Source organism: Lactuca virosa, chromosome 9 (genome assembly GCF_052849685.1).
Source record: "Lactuca virosa cultivar CGN04683 chromosome 9, Lactuca_virosa_CGN04683_v6, whole genome shotgun sequence".
Lineage (NCBI taxonomy): Eukaryota > Viridiplantae > Streptophyta > Magnoliopsida > Asterales > Asteraceae > Lactuca > Lactuca virosa.
In genome coordinates, this window is record NC_136434.1 from 150,620,528 (window position 1) to 150,628,737 (window position 8,210).

An 8,210-nucleotide genomic window follows, 5' to 3' on the forward strand; every position below is an offset into this window, starting at 1 on the left:
TATTTACAGAATTTAACAAAGTTTCATTTAGTATTTTCAATATTTACTCTTTAAAAATTAATACCTTTTATTGTTTCTTAAAACTTTAATTTACTAAAGTCTAGGATCCAAGTAGCGAAATAAGTAAATGTTTAGGTGACCTTTATCCCATAAACCTAATCAAAATCGGTAGGTAGCGATTACCAATTGCATACAATATGTAACTCCTAGATAATGGGATCCTAAACAACTATTTCTTAACTTGGCATGTTTATCCCATCTATGTCTCGGATTGTTGAGTATTTGAGATATTTAAACTGAATTGGCATATTTGGTTAGCTAGGGAAGCCTTTTTATGGTTAATCATTTTATGATTCCCTATAGTGCCTTTATAGTAGAAGTTCTTAATCGAGCTCTTCTAAGGCATTGGTTTTATATTAGGCATACATTTTATATTTATGGCATATATTTATTGTTCCCTATAAATAATCATTTGGTTAGCTTTTTACCAGATTAGGGTTTTCTCTGTACGTTCATGAGATAATCAATATACACAAAAACCTTTATTAGATTACTTGCATATTATGGTGATTGATTCTTGATTGTTCTTGATATTCCGCATTCGTCATCTCGGATTTATTCCTAACAAGTGGTATCAGAGCGGGTTCTTGTAGATCTCAGCGATTATTGCAAGAATCGATCTTGTTTATGGCGATATTTTATCATGAATCTCACCTTGTTCTTCAAGTTTTGTAAGTTTTCTGAAAAGAATAAGTCTATACCTCGTTTTTATTGAAAAATCTTTTTCAGATATGTTATCTTCTACTCATTATTTCATCTTATTTGTTATTGAATCGTGTTCTGGAAGAGAATTAGAAGAAAATTTTCGTGTTTATTCGAATTTTTGTGTTCAGATCTACTTCATCTCTCTAAAATTCGTCTCAGATCTGTTTTCTCTCTCTAGAAACCATCTCAGATCCGTTTTCTCTCTCAATAATTCTTATCAGATCTACCTTCTCTCTCTTCAAGTTCTCTTTCTTGTTGAAGATTAAATGGCGCATTATAAGATGTTAAAAGATGTTGGGTCAAGGAGTTGCGTCACGATCCATTGTTATCACGGTTCTGGGCCTGTCCAGCCGTGTTTATGATATTAGGGTTTACTATATAAGATGCATGCATGCATCGTTCTCTGGATGCTTCATAATTATTATTCCTTTCATTGTACTGTAACCCTAGCACACCTCTATAGTCGAACTTCTTTATCGAGCTCTTTTGAGGTGGAGCATATTAATCATTCGGCTCTTGTTTGATTTGTCTGGTGTTCTTCGCTTTTATTGTGTTTATCTAAATCTGTTACGAATCTAAACGATCTTAGAGAATTTAATTCTCATCAATTGGTATCAGAGCAGGAGACTGTGTAATTCATACGCATCTCTTTTGTTGGAAGAATCTCTTTAGGGTTTCCGCTTTTGTTGAAATTGTTGGAGCCGTCATCTCATTATTGACGTTGTTCCACGTTTTTGATAAAACCCTAATTCAATCTTTACAAGTCTGGTTCTTGACAGATATTCAAAACAGGTCATCATATATCACGAAGATTCACAAACAAACCCCATCAACGTATCCAACAGCATCGGATCTACTACGAGAATCCCGATCTTATATACCCAAGATTATGAAGTCTGGACGCATCACTTTGAAGATTATGTTCTTGGTTCAGAGGATAATGGGTATCTAATTTGGGAGGCTATCACCTTGGGTCCGTTTACTCACTTTGGAACAAATAAAATCATCAAAACTCAAAAGGAGTACAATCACCTGATGATCGACGTGGATAATGTTCCTCAAGACGAGAAGAACAAACTGATGAGCAACATTAAAGCTATGAGGATGATCAGATTTTCCTTGCAATCGGATACTTTTTGTCTAGTCAGTTCATGCACGATGGCAAAACAAATCTGGGATAGGCTTAAGGAGTTGTATTCCACAGATGAGGATCTAGAGCATTCAATACAAACTCTTTTGCTCTCTGAGTTCGGTGACTTCAAGCAAAACCCAGATGAAAAACTTATTCAGGGGTTTGATCGTTTCAATCATCTTCTCAGCAAGATGATCAAGCATGGAATTGGTAGAGAAGTAATCGAGCAGAAGGTCACTTTCATGAATGGCCTAAGACCCGAATGGATGGTTGTGGTTTCGACATTGAAAGCTCATGAACAGTTCAAAACCAATTCGTTGGCGAAGCTTGTGGGAATACTCAAGTCACATGAAAATGTAGTGACTAAGGAAACGAAGGTGGTGTCTAGTATGGGATCTTTGGCTCTTCTCTCAAAGGTCAAGAACATGGCTGAAGAAGAAGAAGAGTTGGATCTCTCTGAATGTGATCTAACAAATGATGAATATGTATTAATGGTCTCTAATCCCAAGAAGTTTGCTCGCAAAAAGTTTCCCACCTCCAATAACCGAAACTGGCAAGGGAGCTACAGTTCCGTAAAGGCGAAAGAGGAAGTTAAAAACGCTCCTCAACAAGAAGAAGCGAAGAAGTAGAACAAGCTTGTAGGTGACTCCGGATATGACTGCAATTTCTGCCACGGCAAAAATCACTTTGCCAAATATTTTATGTTGAGAAAGTCTGAGAAGAAGGATGGAGAAGATGATGAAGCGTATCACCTACGCAAACTGGAAGAAATAAAGAAGAAGAAAACCTCTAACAATTCTATGAATGCTTTGATTGTGCAGGAGAACTTAGTTGATTTTGAGTTTGGAGGAGTAGAGGTCTGGTCTACCGACTCTGAAGATGAGGAAGTTCGCAAACCTACGCATAGTAGGGCTTTTGTGGCGAAGGAAGATAATGTTGAGTTTGCTGGAAGGTGCTTAATGGTGACTCTTGGAGTGTCACAAATAGGAGTCTACACAACGGTTGGCGGGTGTGATGAGGCGAAGGAAAGCGAAGACAGATGCTTCGCTGCCAAACCGATGGGTGAGCAGATCAACGAACGTGATCAGTTGATCAAGAAGGTACAATCTATCCTCGAATCACTGAAAATACCAGTTAATAACTATGAAAAGGAATTAAACAAATGAAAATTCAAGTTTTCTAGTTTAAGTGGTAGTCTAAAACAAACTCGCCTCACGAATTCTAACCTAACTGATCAACTTAGCAGGGTGTCTTCCAAGAGTGAGAAGCAAAGGATGTGGATAGAGAAGAAGGAATTAGAGTTGGTTAAGGCAAGAGATGAACTGATTTATTTGCAACGTGACATTTTAAAGTTTTTGAAACAAAGGAATATTTTTTGCTTAATTGCTAAACGTCTTATTCCAATGTTACTCAGTTGTATTTAAATTGTGAGATTGAAGATAAAATTCACAAAATGATTTTGCCTTTCCTTGAATTAAAGGAAGACGAAATAGATGCTGATTGTTATAAATGTGAATCTAGTGTCTCTTCAGATGGGATTTCTGATGCCTACAGAATCGGTCTGGACATAATCGAGTCCTTTATCAAGTCCAAAGACCATAAGGACATGCTTAAAAACCTATTGGATGAAAATGATAAATTAAAAATCAAGACCGGAACTGTACAGAAATTTGACTCATTGAGTACCAAGTTGAGTTCAGAAAACAAGATAAATGTGGAAAACACTTTTGAATTTGACGAGGACAGTGATATGAGTGAAATATCCGTGGAGGATGTAGTTGACTGTTCAGAATTTGTCAAAAGCGAATCTACCAAAGGTCTTATATCTGAAAATTCAATTGAGTTCGCTCGGATATCCCAAGATAAATCCAAAGTTATAAAACAGAAGGCTATGGTATATCAAAAAAGGTACAAACAGTACTAAATCAGGTATATACCACAACAGGAGTCACTCAGAAACACACAGCCGAACTTACATCCATAGTAAACGAAGACAACGCAGGCGGCTATGATAATTATTTTTGGTCTGCTCCAATTGACAATGCGGATGAAACTGTCATTTTATCGGAAAGAACTTCATGGAGAGTCAAAGGCAGATACATGGCAGAACCACTCAACAAGCCAACAAGCTTTGATGTACCAAGCACAAGTGGTACTAAAGAAATTCCAAGCGAAACCTCTTCATTAGAGAGTGAAACTCATGCTGAGAGACCAAAGCCGAGAGTAAACATTCACAAGTCTCAAAAGCAGCTTGCTGAACAAAAACGCCAGCGAAACAGGAGATATCAAAAGAATCTCAATGAAAGGAAGCAGTTTTGGCATTCTCAAAACTCCAATTATGTTCGCACAGAAAAGGCATCCAGTCACAAGGTGAAAGAAAGATCAAAGACTAACTCTGATCCATGCACTCACTGCCAATCCTGCAGTCAGACGAACCGAAGAAGCAATTTCGGTCCCAAATCTAGCAGTGACAAGAACTGAAAGAGCAGTTTCGGTCCTAAATCCCATCCTCCTCATTCTCAACCAAAGCAAAATCCTAACAGGGATGTCAAGGGAAAAGGAAAGCTCGTCTCAGAATACGAAACGCAAATGAAAAAGACGACAGCTAACACTAGGAAACAAGAGAACAAGTTTGTTAAGAATCAAAATAAAATTCCACAATCTGATTCAAACAAAGCGAAAGCTAACAAAATTAAAGTTTTCACCATCAAAAGGAAATACGAAACCACTTTAATAAAACGAACATATTTGGTTGATCTTTCTATTGCTATTCCATGCTCTGTAAAAAGCTCATGTGGACCCAAGCAACTTTGGGTTCCTAAATCTGCTTGATTTTTGCAGGTTATCAGTGACGAGCAGTTTGACGACGAACGGTATATCGATAGTGGCTGCTCGCGTCACATGACAAGGAGACGGGAAGAGCTGAGGGAGTTTCAAGCTCTAAAAGATGGTGGATGTGTCAAGTATGAAAACAACTCATATGGCACAATAAAAGGCTATGGAATGATAACGAACGGAGATTTTTTCATTCGAAAGGTGGCCTACGTGGAAGGATTGCAACACAATCTCATAAGTGTCTCGCAATTGGTTGTGGGGACTGACCTGAAGGTCTCATTTGATGATGAAGGATCTGAGATCATTGAAAAGAAAACTAAGACAGTTATGTTGAAGTCCCAGCGCAAAGGCGAAATGTATCCTTTAAATCTAAACCCGATACGAGGGAAGCATGCTGTATGTCTTCTAACGAAATCTCATTCTAATGAAAGTTGGCTATGGCATCGAAGACTCTTACACATTAACTTCAAAGACATCAACAAGCTGGTTCTTGGTGATCATGTGCGAGGACTGCCACTTCTAAAGTTTGACAAGGAACATTTGTGTGTTGCATGCGAAATGGGAAAGCAAAGCCGGAAGAGTCATCCCACACGTGTTAACAAAAAGATCATCGAACCTCTTGAGCTTCTACACATCGATGTATGTGGTCCATCGGCCATAGAAAGTATTGGTGGTAATAAGTACATTCTTGTTATTGTTGATGAGTTTTCACGTTTCACTTGGGTTTTCTTTCTTAAACAGAAACCAGAGGCAACTCCACAACTCAAAAACTTCATAAAACAGGTGGAAGTAAAGTTTAGAAATGTCCGAAGTGACAATGGGTTAGAATTCAAAAACAGCGACTTTGAAGAATTTTTGGCCGAAAAGGGAGTAACTCACAACTTCTCTGCACCCTATACTCCGCAGCAAAATGGTGTCGTTGAAAGACGAAATCGTTCGTTGTGTGAAGCCGCCAGAACCATGCTTAGCTTCGCTTCTCTACATCTGTACTTCTGGGCTGATGCGATTTCTGCCGCTTGCTATACCCAGAATTGAACCTTCCTCAATAAGCGATTTTCTATCACACCGTATGAAATTCTGAATAATCGCAAGCCTAATTTTAAATTCTTCCATGTCTTCGGTTCTAGGTGCTTCATTTTTAACTCTAAAGATAACTGAAACAAGTTTGATGTGAAGGCAGACGAACGGATTTTTCTTGGCTGCTCTCTTACCTCCAAGGCATATAGGGTTCTGAATAAAAGATCAAAGAAGATAGAAGAAACCTATTATGTCACATTTGATGACAATTACGTGAAGAAACTTCAATCTAGCGAAAGTCCAATGGAGGAGATCTTTCCACAAACAGGTTAAGTCACGGCTCCTATATCAAATCTGTTTGAAGAGTACATGTTGCTCTTTGATGAACCAGAGAATGCAATTCTCTCTGAAGCGAAAGCAGCTGATAACAAGGTTGACAACCTGAAGGAGATAATCAACGAAGCTGCAAAAGCCATGGAAAGAGAACCTCAAGCTCCTAGAGAACCTCAAGATCCTAGCGAACCTCAAGGTCCAAGCGAACCCACAAATGACCGCACCACTTTCCAGGGGGAGGGTTCGTCTACATCAAAGCGACCTGATTTTCCTTTCCAGGGGGAGAACCCATCTCCAACAATGAACCATGAAAGTCCAATCGAGGGGGAGAATTCTAAACCTGATGTTGAAATTGTTTCATCATTTGAGGGGGAGAATGGTAATACGAATGATGACGACATTCAGTCAGAATTTGAAGAAGAAGTCAATGCCGAATTGGATCCTGCTTATGATCCTAACTAACCTCCTCTCACTAAATGGACAAAAGATCATCCGAAAACTCAAGTAATTGGTGAACCATCTGAGGGAGTTCTTACACGCTCTTAACTGAAAGCAAAGCAAACTGCTTTATTCTTTCAAGTGGAATTCTACATGTTTAATTTGTTTGTCTCCAAGATTGAGCCGAAAACAGTTAACTCTGCACTTGATCACTCTGATTGGGTACAGGCTATGCAAGACAAACTCAATGAGTTTGAGCGAAACCGAGTCTGGAGACTGATTCCTACACCAAAGGATGCATCTGTGGTTGGATTAAAATGGGTATTCTGGAACAAGATGGACAAAGAAGGGAACGTGATACGCAACAAGGCAAGGCTAGTGGTTAAGGGATATTGTCAGGAAGAAGGTATAGATTATGAAGAAACCTTCGCTCCTGTAGCAAGGTTCGAATCAGTTCGGATCTTTCTGGCATATGCTGCTCACAAGAATTTTGAATTTTTTCAAATAGATGTCAAGTGTACATTTGTCACACCCCCAAACCGGAACAGCAGAAACGTTCGGGGGCGGAGGACGTCATGTTTAGTATCACAAAACATGCATCATAGTAATCAAAGTAACAAACAACCATTGCATTAATATTAAAGTGTTTACAAAGTATGTGATTCACAAAAGTTAGACCCCAAAAGTAAATAACATAACAAGACATGAAGCTACTATGCTCCATCTTCTAAATCCCAATGCGTGTACCTGTCTACTAGTTTCCTGAGAATACAAGTTATTTTGAAAGAGTAGATCAGCATTTAAGTTGGTGAGTTCATAAGTATTTTAGAGATGTAAAGTAAGTTGTAAGTTCTTTTATAAAAGTTCGTCTGTTCCTCCAGAAGATCCTATATCTTCTTATATGATGAAAGATAAGTAAAAATGGCTCTACAATCCCTTCTATGAGTACTAAATGGATACAAGTTATAAAAAAACCCAAAGTAAACAGACAATCGATTGTGTGAATCTGCCCTAAGCCCACAACCAAACAAGGATCAGGAAATGATGCGAAAGTCACACATCCCATTGTTTGTTAGATCTTCGTTGTATATAACCCTAGCGTATTCATTTGGTACTCACGGAGTTAACTGTAATAGTTCCTTTATATTTGAGGAAAACATCTTTAAGAAAAACCCTTATTTCATTTAGTAAAAATGGTAACCACAATAGTTCCTTCTATAATCACTTAGTTTATACTAGCTATATATAATCTAATATCGAACGGATAGTTAACTGTGTGAATCTACCCTAAGACCACAACCAAACAAGGAACAGGAAGTAAGGCGGAAAGCACACATCCAACTGCCTATCAGATATTAATTATATATAACCCTGATGTATAAACTAAGTTATTATAGAATTAACCACTAAAGGCCCTTTAAGTTATGCTGGTTTAATAAAATGGATTAAACCCTTTACTGATAAGTTTCTAGTTTAGCCTACTAAATGTTCTATCTGAAAAAGTGTGTTTTTTTTGTACTAGAAAACGGTGTATTGAATTTGTATACTATGACCTGACCCATACATGGTACTCCTTATGATTACTTGGTGTATACGGAATATATATATATATATATATATATATATATATATATATATATATATATATATATATATATATATATATATATATATATATATATATATATAT